This window comes from Pelobates fuscus, chromosome 3, assembly GCF_036172605.1.
Source record: "Pelobates fuscus isolate aPelFus1 chromosome 3, aPelFus1.pri, whole genome shotgun sequence".
NCBI lineage: Eukaryota > Metazoa > Chordata > Amphibia > Anura > Pelobatidae > Pelobates > Pelobates fuscus.
Genome location: NC_086319.1, coordinates 399,140,905 through 399,155,130, shown reverse-complemented (window position 1 = coordinate 399,155,130; position 14,226 = coordinate 399,140,905).

Here is a 14,226-nt window from a genome sequence, read left to right as displayed (position 1 = left end):
TGTTGCAGCCGCTGCTGTAGCAGCGGCCAGAAAAATTGATGTTTGTTTCACAGGCAGAAAGTGCCCTAAAACATGGCGGCTTGAACCCTAGTTGGTGGCGGATAAGTCACGCAAGTCAAACGTCATTCAGAGCTAAAATACAGCAGCGTGTGGACCATTTTTAGCCCAAGGCAGCTCATCTCATCAGGCCTTTTTTAATCGAATGTATCGCCCAGTGTCAGTCCCTTCGGGATCCATCCCTCATTCATCTTAATAAAGGTGAGGTAATCTAGACTTTTTTGACCTAGGCGACTTCTCTTCTCAGTGACAATACCTCCTGCTGCACTGAAGGTCCTTTTTGACAGGACACTTGAAGCGGGGCAGGCCAGAAGTTCTATCGCAAATTGGGATAGCTCAGGCCACAGGTCAAGCCTGCACACCCAGTAGTCAAGGGGTTCATCGCTCCTCAGAGTGTCGATATCTGCAGTTAAGGCGAGGTAGTCTGCTACCTGTCGGTCGAGTCGCTCTCTGAGGGTGGATCCCGAAGGGCTGTGGCGATGCATAGGACTTAAAAAGGTCCGCATGTCCTCCATCAACAACACGTCTTTAAAGCGTCCTGTCCTTGCCGGCGTGGTCGTGGGAGGAGGAGGAGGATGACTTCCACCTCTCCCCCTGTTAGATTCCCGTTGTGCTGTGACATCACCCTTATACGCTGTGTAAAGCATACTTTTCCGACTTGTTGTAATTCGGTAACATTTCCGCCACTTTCTGCTTATACCGGGGGTCTAGTAGCGTGGACACTCAGTACAGGTCGTTCTCCTTCAGCCTTTTTATACGAGGGTCCCTCAACAGGCAGGACAGCATGAAAGACCCCATTTGCACAAGGTTGGATGCCGAGCTACTCATTTCCCGTTCCTCCTCCTCACTGATGTCATTGAAGGTATGTTCTTCCCCCCAGCCACGTACAACACCACGGGTACCAGATAGGTGACAACGAGCACCCTGGGATGCCTGTTGTGTTTGGTCTTGCTCCTCCTCCTCCTCAAAGCTACATTCCTCCTCTGACTCCTCTTCCTCACAATCCTCTTCCAGCGTTGCCGCAGGTCCAGCAAGTGATGCTGATAAGGCTGTTTCTGGTGGTGATGGTGACCACAACTCTTCCTCTTCCTCTTCACGCTCATCTACAGCCTGATCCAGCACTCTTCGCAGGGCACGCTCCAGGAAGAAAACAAATGGTATGATGTCGCTGATGGTGCCTTCGTTGCGACTGACTAGGTTTGTCACCTCCTCAAAAGGACGCATGAGCCTACAGGCATTGCGCATGAGCGTCCAGTAACGTGGCAAAAAAATTCCCAGCTCCCCAGAGGCTGTCCTAGCACCCCAGTCATACAAATATTCATTAACAGCTTTTTCTTGTTGGAGCAGGCGGTCGAACATTAGGAGTGTGGAATTCCAACGTGTAGGGCTGTCGCAAATCAAGCGCCTCACTGGCATATTGTTTCGCCGCTGGATATCGGCAAAGTGAGCCATGGCCGTGTAGGAACGCCTGAAATGGCCACACACCTTCCTGGCCTGCTTCAGGACGTCCTGTAAGCCTGTGTACTTATGCACAAAGCGTTGTACGATCAGATTACACACATGTGCCATGCACGGCACATGTGTCAACTTGCCCAACTTCAATGCCGCTATCAAATTCTTTCCGTTGTCACACACCACTTTGCCGATATCCAGTTGCTGCGGAGTCAGCCACTTTTCCACCTGTGCGTTCAGGGCGGACAGGAGTGCTTGTCCGGTGTGACTCTCTGCTTTCAAGCAAGTCAAACCCAAGACGGCGTGACACTGCCGTATCCGGGATGTGGAATAGTACCTGGGGAGCTGGGAGGGTGCCGTTGATGTGGAGCAAGACGCAGCAGCACAAGAGGACTCAGCCGAGGAGGTTATGGAAGAGGATGGAGTAGGAGGAGTAGAGGAGGTGGCAGCAGGACTGCCTGCAATTCGTGGCGGTGTCACCAACTCCTCTGCAATGCCACGCATTCCTTGCTTGTCAGCCGTCAGCAGGTTTACCCAATGCGCAGTGTAGATGATATACCTGCCCTGACCATGCTTTGCAGACCAGGTATCAGTGGTCAGATGGACCCTTGCCCCAACACTGTGTGCCAGACATGCCATGACTTCCTTTTGCACAATCGAGTACAAGTTGGGGATTGCCTTTTGTGAAAAGAAATTCCGGCCGGGTACCTTCCACTGCGGTGTCCCAATAGCTACAAATTTTTTGAACGCCTCAGACTCAACCAGATTGTATGGTAAAAGCTGGCGGGCTAATAGTTCGGACAAGACAGCTGTCAGACGCTGGGCAAGGGGGTGACTTGGTGACATTGGCTTCTGACGCTCAAACATGTCCTTGACAGACACATGACTGTGGGCAGATGAGCGGGAACTGCTCAAGGCGGGACACGGAGTGGCGGATGGTTGAGAGGGGGCAAGAAGGACAGCAGTGGTTGACGTGGCTGAAGATGCTGGACCAGGAGGAGGATGGCGGCTTAGAGTAGGCGTGCTGCTTGTACTCATGTGTTGATCCCATAGGCGTTTGTGATGTGAGATCATGTGCCTACGCAAAGCAGTTGTACCTAGGTGGGTGTTGGACCTCCCATGACTCAGTTTCCTTTGGCATAGGTTGCAAATGGCATCGCTGTTGTCAGAGGCAGACACACAAAAAAATGCCACACTGCTGAGCTCTGCAATGACGGCATTCTGGTGGTGGACACAGCATGCGTTGATTGGCGTGCTGTCGGGCTGACCCCGGGTGCCGATGCATGCTGTCTGACTGTGCCACTAGCTCCTTGCGACGACCGCCCCCTGCTTTCAACTCGTCTCCTCCTCCTCTCTGTCTCCCCATCTGAACTTTCGCCCTGTTCTTCTTCTTGCCGAGCGGGCACCCACGTGACATCCATGGACGCATCGTCATCATCAACCGCTTCGCTTGTATCTGACAACTCAGAAAAGGAAGCAGCAGCGGGTACAACATCATCATCATCACACCGTAACTCCATGTGTTTAATGCTGCCTGCCTGAGACATATCCCTGTTATCTACATCCTCTAGCAATAATGGTTGCGCATCACTCATTTCTGACATACCAAGTAAAGCGGCTGTGGTGCTAGTTTTGGTGGTGGCGGCAGGCGGGTGAGTGCTATCTTGAGAGGTGCCTGAAGCTAAGCTGGAGGAGGATGGTGCGTCAAGGTTCCGAGTGGAGGCTGTACAAGATTGGGTGTCCTGTGTTAGCCAGTCAACTAAGTCCTCAGAACTTTTCAAGTTCAGGGTACGTGGCTTCTGAAAACTGGGCATTATTCTAGGGCAAAAGGGAATCACAGCACCATGACCACGACGGCCCCTACGGGGTGGCCTGCCTCTGCCTGTCATTTTTTTGGGGATTAGTGGTACTATGCGTGCAAGCTACTGTGAGACCAGATATGATTGGCAATGTGCACTGGAACAGTTCTGCAGAGCACACGCTGAAGGAAGGACTGAAAGAGCCGCTTGAAGACAAGTAACTGCTATTCAATCTATAACAGTGAAAAACAAATTTTGGTTTTAAAAGCACGCTATAGAGACACCAGATATGATTGGCAATGTGCACTGGAACAGTTCTGCAGAGCACACACTGTAGGCCTGAGACACCCGCTTGAAGACAAGTAACTGCTATTCAATCTATAACAGTGAAAAAAAATTTTGGTTTTAAAAGCACGCTATAGAGACACCAGATATGATTGGCAATGTGCACTGGAACAGTTCTGCAGAGCACACACTGTAGGCCTGAGACACCCGCTTGAAGACAAGTAACTGCTATTCAATCTATAACAGTGAAAAACAAATTTTGGTTTTAAAAGCACGCTATAGAGACACCAAATATGATTGGCAACTTTCAAAGCACACTGGAACAGGTCTACAGAGCACACGCTGAAGTAGGCCTGACACCCAGACGCTTGCAGACAACTAACTGATCTTCTATTACAGTGAAAAAAAATGATTTCTTTAAAATCTAAAGCTTAAGCTATTGTTAAAACAGATATGAGTGGTGGCACTGACTGTGCAAATGGGCAAGGCATCCAACCTGACACAGAAGCTGGCAGGCAGGCAACTGCTCTTCTATTACAGTGAAAACAAATTATTTATTTTAAATGTAAAGCTTAACCAATTGTTAAAACAGATATGAGTGGTGGCACTGGGTAAGTAGGCACAGTATCCAATGTGAACCTCACACAGAAGCTGGCAGGCAGGCAACTGCTCTTCTATTAAAGTGGAAACAAAATTTTGGTTGTAAAAGCACGCTATAGAGACACAAGATATGAGTGGCAACTGTCAAAGCACGCTGGCACAGGTCTGCAGAGCACACGCTGAAGTAGGCCTGACACCCAGACGCTTGCAGACAACTAACTGCTCTTCTATTACAGTGAAAAAAAAATATTTATTTTAAATGTAAAGCTTAACCAATTGTTAAAACAGGTATGAGTGGTGGCACTGGGCAAGTAGGCACAGTATCCAATGTGAACCTCACACAGAAGCTGGCAGGCAGGCAACTGCTCTTCTATTACAGTGGAAACAAAATTTTGGTTGTAAAAGCACGCTATAGAGACACAAGATATGAGTGGCAACTGTCAAAGTACGCTGGCAGGGTTGTGCAGGGCACACGCTGAAGGAAGGCCTGACAGAGCCGCTTGAAGGACACTGACTGTCTGCTATTAGCTTACACTGCAAACCTTTTTTCTTTGTAAAAGCACGCTAAAGAGACACCAGATATGATTGGCAACTGTCAAAGCACGCTGGCACAGGTCTGCAGAGCACACGCTGAAGTAGGCCTGACACCCAGACGCTTGCAGACAACTAACTGCTCTTCTATTACAGTGAAAAAAAATATTTATTTTAAATGTAAAGCTTAACCAATTGTTAAAACAGATATGAGTGGTGGCACTGGGCAAGTAGGCACAGTATCCAATGTGAACCTCACACAGAAGCTGGCAGGCAGGCAACTGCTCTTCTATTACAGTGGAAACAAAATTTTGGTTGTAAAAGCACGCTATAGAGACACAAGATATGAGTGGCAACTGTCAAAGCACGCTGGCACAGGTCTGCAGAGCACACGCTGAAGTAGGCCTGACACCCAGACGCTTGCAGACAACTAACTGCTCTTCTATTACAGTGAAAAATAAATATTTATTTTAAATGTAAAGCTTAACCAATTGTTAAAACAGATATGAGTGGTGGCACTGGGCATGTAGGCACAGTATCCAATGTGAACCTCACACAGAAGCTGGCAGGCAGGCAACTGCTCTTCTATTACAGTGGAAACAAAATTTTGGTTGTAAAAGCACGCTATAGAGACACAAGATATGAGTGGCAACTGTCAAAGCCAGCTGGCACAGGTCTGCAGAGCACACGCTGAAGTAGGCCTGACACCCAGACGCTTGCAGACAACTAACTGCTCTTCTATTACAGTGAAAAAAAAATATTTATTTTAAATGTAAAGCTTAACCAATTGTTAAAACAGATATGAGTGGTGGCACTGGGCAAGTAGGCACAGTATCCAATGTGAACCTCACACAGAAGCTGGCAGGCAGGCAACTGCTCTTCTATTACAGTGGAAACAAAATTTTGGTTGTAAAAGCACGCTATAGAGACACAAGATATGAGTGGCAACTGTCAAAGCACGCTGGCACAGGTCTGCAGAGCACACGCTGAAGTAGGCCTGACACCCAGACGCTTGCAGACAACTAACTGCTCTTCTATTACAGTGAAAAATAAATATTTATTTTAAATGTAAAGCTTAACCAATTGTTAAAACAGATATGAGTGGTGGCACTGGGCAAGTAGGCACAGTATCCAATGTGAACCTCACACAGAAGCTGGCAGGCAGGCAACTGCTCTTCTATTATAGTGGAAACTAAATTTTGGTTGTAAATGCACGCTATAGAGACACAAGATATGAGTGGCAACTGTCAAAGCACGCTGGCACAGGTCTGCAGAGCACACGCTGAAGTAGGCCTGACACCCAGACGCTTGCAGACAACTAACTGCTCTTCTATTACAGTGAAAAAAAATATTTATTTTAAATGTAAAGCTTAACCAATTGTTAAAACAGATATGAGTGGTGGCACTGGGCATGTAGGCACAGTATCCAATGTGAACCTCACACAGAAGCTGGCAGGCAGGCAACTGCTCTTCTATTACAGTGGAAACAAAATTTTGGTTGTAAAAGCACGCTATAGAGACACAAGATATGAGTGGCAACTGTCAAAGCACGCTGGCACAGGTCTGCAGAGCACACGCTGAAGTAGGCCTGACACCCAGACGCTTGCAGACAACTAACTGCTCTTCTATTACAGTGAAAAAAAAATATTTATTTTAAATGTAAAGCTTAACCAATTGTTAAAACAGATATGAGTGGTGGCACTGGGCAAGTAGGCACAGTATCCAATGTGAACCTCACACAGAAGCTGGCAGGCAGGCAACTGCTCTTCTATTATAGTGGAAACAAAATTTTGGTTGTAAAAGCACGCTATAGAGACACAAGATATGAGTGGCAACTGTCAAAGCACGCTGGCACAGGTCTGCAGAGCACACGCTGAAGTAGGCCTGACACCCAGACGCTTGCAGACAACTAACTGATCTTCTATTATAGTGAAAAAAAATGATTTTTTTAAAATCTAAAGCTTAAGCTATTGTTAAAACAGATATGAGTGGTGGCACTGACTGTGCAAATGGGCAAGGCATCCAACCTGACACAGAAGCTGGCAGGCAGGCAACTGCTCTTCTATTACAGTGAAAAAAAATATTTATTTTAAATATAAAGCTTAACCAATTGTTAAAACAGATATGAGTGGTGGCACTGGGCTAGTGGGCACAGTATCCAATGTGAACCTCACACAGAAGCTGGCAGGAAGGCAACTGCTCTTCTATTACAGTGAAAAAAATTATTTATTTAAAATCTAAAGCTTAACCAATTGTTAAAACAGATATGAGTGGTGGCACTGGGCAAGTGGGCACAGTATCCAATGTGAACCTCACACAGAAGCTGGCAGGCAGGCAACTGCTCTTCTATTACCGTGAAAAAAAAATATTTATTTTAAATCTAAAGCTTAACCAATTGTTAAAACAGATATGAGTGGTGGCACTGGGCTAGTGGGCACAGTATCCAATGTGAACCTCACCTAGAAGCTGGCAGGCAGGCAACTGCTCTTCTATTACAGTGAAAAAAATTATTTATTTAAAATCTAAAGCTTAACCAATTGTTAAAACAGATATGAGTGGTGGCACTGACTGTGCAAATGGGCAAGGCATCCAACCTGACACAGAAGCTGGCAGGCAGGCAACTGCTCTTCTATTACAGTGAAAAAAAAATATTTATTTTAAATGTAAAGCTTAACCTATTGTTAAAACAGATATGAGTGGTGGCACTGGGCAAGTAGGCACAGTATCCAATGTGAACCTCACACAGAAGCTGGCAGGCAGGCACCTGCAATTACATTACACAGGAAAAAAAAAGCAGCCTGATGTTATAGCCCTAAAAAAGGCTTTTTGGGGTGCTGTCCTTACAGCAGAGATCAGATGAGTCCTTCAGGATTGTAGTGGACACTGAATACCCTAGCCTAGCTATCAATTTCCCTATCTAATCAGCAGCAGCTAAACTTTCCCTCCTCTCACTAGGCATGCATCTTCCGAATGAATCGAAAATGGATGCTGGGAGGGAGGTTGGAGGGTGTGGAAGGGAGGGAGTGCTGCTGATTGGCTGGAATGTGTCTGCTGACCGAGAGGCACAGGGTCAAAGTTTGCCCAATGATGACGAATAGGGGGCGGCGAACACGCTAATTTCGCCGGGAACTGTTCGCCGGCGGACAGTTCGGTACATCACTACTCACCACTATACCACCAACGCTTGATGTGTTTTAGTTTTACCGACACCACGAGCCATACGGACACATTTTCAGACAAGCTTCCTAATCTCTCAAGAACGCTTGCCTTGTCTAAGTTTACATTTTGCTGTTTCAAACTTTGCAAGCACACTGTTTATTGGAATAAGATGAAAAAAATCTATTGCAGAAATTTTAACTTGACTTGGGCACTTCCCAAAAATTGGGTTCTTCCAAACTGATACGGTTCAGATTTTCGAGAGCCGTGCTTAAAATGACCATTATTGTACAAGAAAAAAAATTCAAAAACAAAAAACCCAAAGTGATTGACAATTTCCGAGAGTCATTCATATCTGATCTATGTAGAGCATGATCCAGCACAAAATGTTGTTGATTCAGCAACAAGAGCAGTAACAGTCGTTGATTATGTTAAATAGGAAAGCAAAATTTGCTGACTACAGTGTCGTAAAATCATATTTTCTTGCGTTGGCCAGGAATCGAACCCGGGTCAACTGCATGGAAGGCAGCTATGCTCACCACTATACCACCAAAGCCTGACGTGTTTCAGTTTTACCGACACCACGAGCCATACGGTCACATTTTCAGACAAGCTTCCTGATCTCTCAAGAACGCTCGCCTAGTCTAAGTTCACATTTTGCTGTTTCAAACTTTGCAAGCACACTGTTTATTGGAATAAGATGAAAAAAATCTATTGCAGAAATTTTAACTTGACTTGGGCACTTCCCAAAAATTGGGTTCTTCCAAACTGATACGGTTCAGATTTTCGAGAGACGTGCTTAAAATGACCATTATTGTACAAGAAAAAAAATTCAAAAACAAAAAACCCAAACTGATTGACAATTTCCGAGAGTCATTCATATCTGATCTATGTAGAGCATGATCCAGCACAAAATGTTGTTGATTCAGCAACAAGAGCAGTAACAGTCGTTGAGAATGTTAAATAGGAACGCAAAATTTGCTGACTACAGTGTCGTAAAATCGGATTTTCCTGCGTTGGCCGGGAATCGAACCCGGGTCAATTGCTTGGCAGGCAGCTATGCTCACCACTATACCACCAACGCATGATGTGTTTTAGTTTTACCGACACCACGAGCCATACGTTCACATTTTCAGACAAGCTTCCTGATCTCTCAAAAACGCTCGCCTAGTCTAAGTTCACATTTCGCTGTTTCAAACTTTGCAAGCACACTGTTTATTGGAATAAGATGAAAAAAAGCTATTGCAGAAATTTTAACTTGACTTGGGCACTTCCCAAAAATTGGGTTCTTCCAAACTGATACGGTTCAGATTTTCGAGAGCCGTGCTTAAAATGACCATTATTGTACAAGAATAAGAATTGAAAAACAAAAAAGCCAATTTTAACTTGACTTGGGCACTTCCCAAAAATTGGGTTCTTCCAAACTGATACGGTTCAGATTTTCGAGAGCCGTGCTTAAAATGACCATTATTGTACAAGAATAAGAATTCAAAAAAAAAAAAAACAATTTTAACTTGACTTGGGCACTTCCCAAAAATTGGGTTCTTCCAAACTGATACGGTTCAGATTTTCGAGAGCCGTGCTTAAAATGACCGTTATTGTACAAGAAAAAAAATTCAAAAACAAAAAACCCAAATTGATTGACAATTTCCGCGAGTCATTCATATCTGATATATGTAGAGCATGATCCAGCACAAAATTTTGTTGATTCAGCAACAAGAGCAGTAACAGTCGTTGAGAATGTTAAATAGGAACGCAAAATTTGCTGACTACAGGGTTGTAAAATCAGATCTTCTTGCGTTGGCCAGGAATCGAAGCCGGTTCAACTGCTTGGAAGGCAGCTATGCGCACCACTATACCACCAACGCTTAACGTTTTAGTTTTACCGACACCACGAGCCATATGGTCACATTTTCAGACAAGCTTTGCTGTTTATTGGATTAAGATGAAAAAAATCTATTGCAGAAATTTTAACTTGACTTGGGCACTTCCCAAAAATTGGGTTCTTCCAAACTGATACGGTTCAGATTTTCGAGAGCCGTGCTTAAAATTACCGGTATTGTACATGAAAAAAAATTCAAAAACAAAAAACTCAAAGTGATTGACAATTTCCGAGAGTCATTCATATCTGATCTATGTAGAGCATGATCCAGAACAAAATGTTGTTGATTCAGCAACAAGAGCAGTAACAGTCGTTGAGAATGTTAAATAGGAACGCAAAATTTGCTGACTACAGTGTCGTAAAACCAGATTTTCTTGCGTTGGACGGGAATCGGACCAGGGTCAACTGCTTGGAAGGCAGCTATGCTCACCGCTATACCACCAACGCTTGATGTGTTTTAGTTTTACCGACACCACGAGCCATACAGTCACATTTTCAGACAAGCTTCCTGATCTCTCAAGAACGCTCGCATAGTCTAAGTTCACATTTTGCTGTTTCAAACTTTGCAAGCACACTGTTTATTGGAATAAGATGAAAAAAATCTATTGTAGAAATTTTAACTTGACTTGGGCACTTCCCAAAAATTGGGTTCTTCCAAACTGATACGATTCAGATTTTCGAGAGCCGTGCTTAAAATAACCGTTATTGGAAAGCAGCTATGCTCACCACTATACCACCAACGCTTGATGCGTTTTGGTTTTACCGACACCACGAGCCATACGGTCACATTTTCAGACAAGCTTCCTGATCTCTCAAGAACGCTCGCCTAGTCTAAGTTCACATTTCGCTGTTTCAAACTTTGCAAGCACACTGTTTATTGGAATACGATGAAAAAAATCTATTGCAGAAATTTTAACTGGACTTGAGCACTTCCCAAAAATTGGGTTCTTCCAAACTGATACGGTTCAGATTTTCGAGAGCCATGCTTAAAATGACCGTTATTGTACAAGAAAAAAAAATTCAAAAACAAAAAACCCAAACTGATTGACAATTTCCGAGAGTCATTCATATCTGATCTATGTAGAGCATGATCCAGCACAAAATTTTGTTGATTCAGCAACAAGAGCAGTAACAGTCGTTGAGAATGTTAAATAGGAACGCAAAATTTGCTGACTACAGGGTTGTAAAATCAGATCTTCTTGCGTTGACCAGGAATCGAAGCCGGTTCAACTGCTTGGAAGGCAGCTATGCGCACCACTATACCACCAACGCTTAACGTTTTAGTTTTACCGACACCACGAGCCATATGGTCACATTTTCAGACAAGCTTTGCTGTTTATTGGATTAAGATGAAAAAAATCTATTGCAGAAATTTTAACTTGACTTGGGCACTTCCCAAAAATTGGGTTCTTCCAAACTGATACGGTTCAGATTTTCGAGAGCCGTGCTTAAAATTACCGGTATTGTACATGAAAAAAAATTCAAAAACAAAAAACTCAAAGTGATTGACAATTTCCGAGAGTCATTCATATCTGATCTATGTAGAGCATGATCCAGAACAAAATGTTGTTGATTCAGCAACAAGAGCAGTAACAGTCGTTGAGAATGTTAAATAGGAATGCAAAATTTGCTGACTACAGTGTCGTAAAACCAGATTTTCTTGCGTTGGACGGGAATCGGACCAGGGTCAACTGCTTGGAAGGCAGCTATGCTCACCGCTATACCACCAACGCTTGATGTGTTTTAGTTTTACCGACACCACGAGCCATACAGTCACATTTTCAGACAAGCTTCCTGATCTCTCAAGAACGCTCGCATAGTCTAAGTTCACATTTTGCTGTTTCAAACTTTGCAAGCACACTGTTTATTGGAATAAGATGAAAAAAATCTATTGTAGAAATTTTAACTTGACTTGGGCACTTCCCAAAAATTGGGTTCTTCCAAACTGATACGATTCAGATTTTCGAGAGCCGTGCTTAAAATAACCGTTATTGGAAAGCAGCTATGCTCACCACTATACCACCAACGCTTGATGCGTTTTGGTTTTACCGACACCACGAGCCATACGGTCACATTTTCAGACAAGCTTCCTGATCTCTCAAGAACGCTCGCCTAGTCTAAGTTCACATTTCGCTGTTTCAAACTTTGCAAGCACACTGTTTATTGGAATACGATGAAAAAAATCTATTGCAGAAATTTTAACTGGACTTGAGCACTTCCCAAAAATTGGGTTCTTCCAAACTGATACGGTTCAGATTTTCGAGAGCCATGCTTAAAATGACCGTTATTGTACAAGAAAAAAAAATTCAAAAACAAAAAACCCAAAGTGATTGACAATTTCCGAGAGTCATTCATATCTGATCTATGTAGAGCATGATCCAGCACAAAATGTTGTTGATTCAGCAACAAGAGCAGTAACAGTCGTTGAGAATGTTAAATAGGAACGCAAAATTTGCTTACAACAGTGTCGTAAAATCAGATTTTCTTTCGTTGGCCAGGAATCGAACCCAGGTCAACTGCTTGGAAGGCAGCTATGCTCACCACTATACCACCAACGCTTGATGCATTTTGGTTTTACCGACACCACGAGCCATACGGTCACATTTTCAGACAAGCTTCCTGATCTCTCAAGAACGCTCGCCTAGTCTAAGTTCACATTTTGCTGTTTCAAACTTTGCAAGCACACTGTTTATTGGAATAAGATGAAAAAAATCTATTGCAGAAATTTTAACTTGACTTGGGCACTTCCCAAAAATTGGGTTCTTCCAAACTGATACGGTTCAGATTTTCGAGAGCCGTGCTTAAAATGACCGTTATTGTACAAGAAAAAAAAATCAAAACAAAAAACCCAAAGTGATTGACAATTTCCACGAGTCATTCATTACTGATCTATGTAGAGCATGATCCAGCACAAAATGTTGTTGATTCAGCAACACGAGCAGTAAAAGTCGTTGAGAATGTTAAATATGAACGCAAAATTTGCTGACTACAGTGCCGTAAAATCAGATTTTCTTGCATTGGCCAGGAATCGAACCCGGGTCAACTGCTTGGAAGGCAGCTATGCTCACCACTATACCACCAACGCTTGATGCATTTTGGTTTTACCGACACCACGAGCCATATGGTCACATTTTCAGACAAGCTTCCTGATCTCTCAAGAACGCTCGCCTAGTCTAAGTTCACATTTCGCTGTTTAAAACTTTGCAAGCACACTGTTTATTGGAATAAGATGAAAAAAATCTATTGCAGAAATTTTAACTTGACTTGGGCACTTCCCAAAAACTGGGTTCTTCCAAACTGATACGGTTCAGATTTTCGAGAGCCGTGCTTAAAATGACCGTTATTGTACAAGAAAAAAAATTCAAAAACAAAAAACCCAAAGTGATTGACAATTTCCGCGAGTCATTTATATCTGATCTATGTAGAGCATGATCCAGCACAAAATGTTGTTGATTCAACAACAAGAGCTGTAACAGTCATTGAAAATGTTAAATAGGAATGCAAAATTTGCTGACTACAGTGTCGTAAAAACAGATTTTCTTGCGTTGGCCGGGAATCGAACCCGGGTCAACTGCTTGGAAGACAGCTATGCTCACCACTATACCACCAACGCTTGATGCATTTTGGTTTTACCGACACCACGAGCCATACGGTCACATTTTCAGACAAGCTTCCTGATCGCTCAAGAACGCTCGCCTAGTCTAAGTTCACATTTCGCTGTTTCAAACTTTGCAAGCACACTGTTTATTGGAATAAGATGAAAAAAATCTATTGCAGAAATTTTAAATTGACTTGGGCACTTCCCAAAAATTGGGTTCTTCCAAACTGATACGGTTCAGATTTTCGAGAGCCGTGCTTAAAATGACCGTTATTGTACAAGAAAAAAAAATCAAAACAAAAAACCCAAAGTGATTGACAATTTCCACGAGTCATTCATAACTGATCTATGTAGAGCATGATCCAGCACAAAATGTTGTTGATTCAGCAACAAGAGCAGTAAAAGTCGTTGAGAATGTTAAATAGGAACGCAAAATTTGCTGACTACAGTGTCGTAAAATCAGATTTTCTTGCGTTGGCCGGGAATCGAACCCGGGTCAACTGCTTGGAAGACAGCTATGCTCACCACTATACCACCAACGCTTGATGCATTTTGGTTTTACCGACACCACGAGCCATACGGTCACATTTTCAAACAAGCTTCCTGATCTCTCAAGAACGCTCGCCTAGTCTAAGTTCACATTTCGCTGTTTCAAACTTTGCAAGCACACTGTTTATTGGAATAAGATGAAAAAAATTTATTGCAGAAATTTTAAATTGACTTGGGCACTTCCCAAAAATTGGGTTCTTCCAAACTGATACGGTTCAGATTTTCGAGAGCCATGCTTAAAATGACCGTTATTGTACAAGAAAAAAAATTAAAAAACAAAAAACCCAAAGTGATTGACAATTTCCGCGAGTCATTTA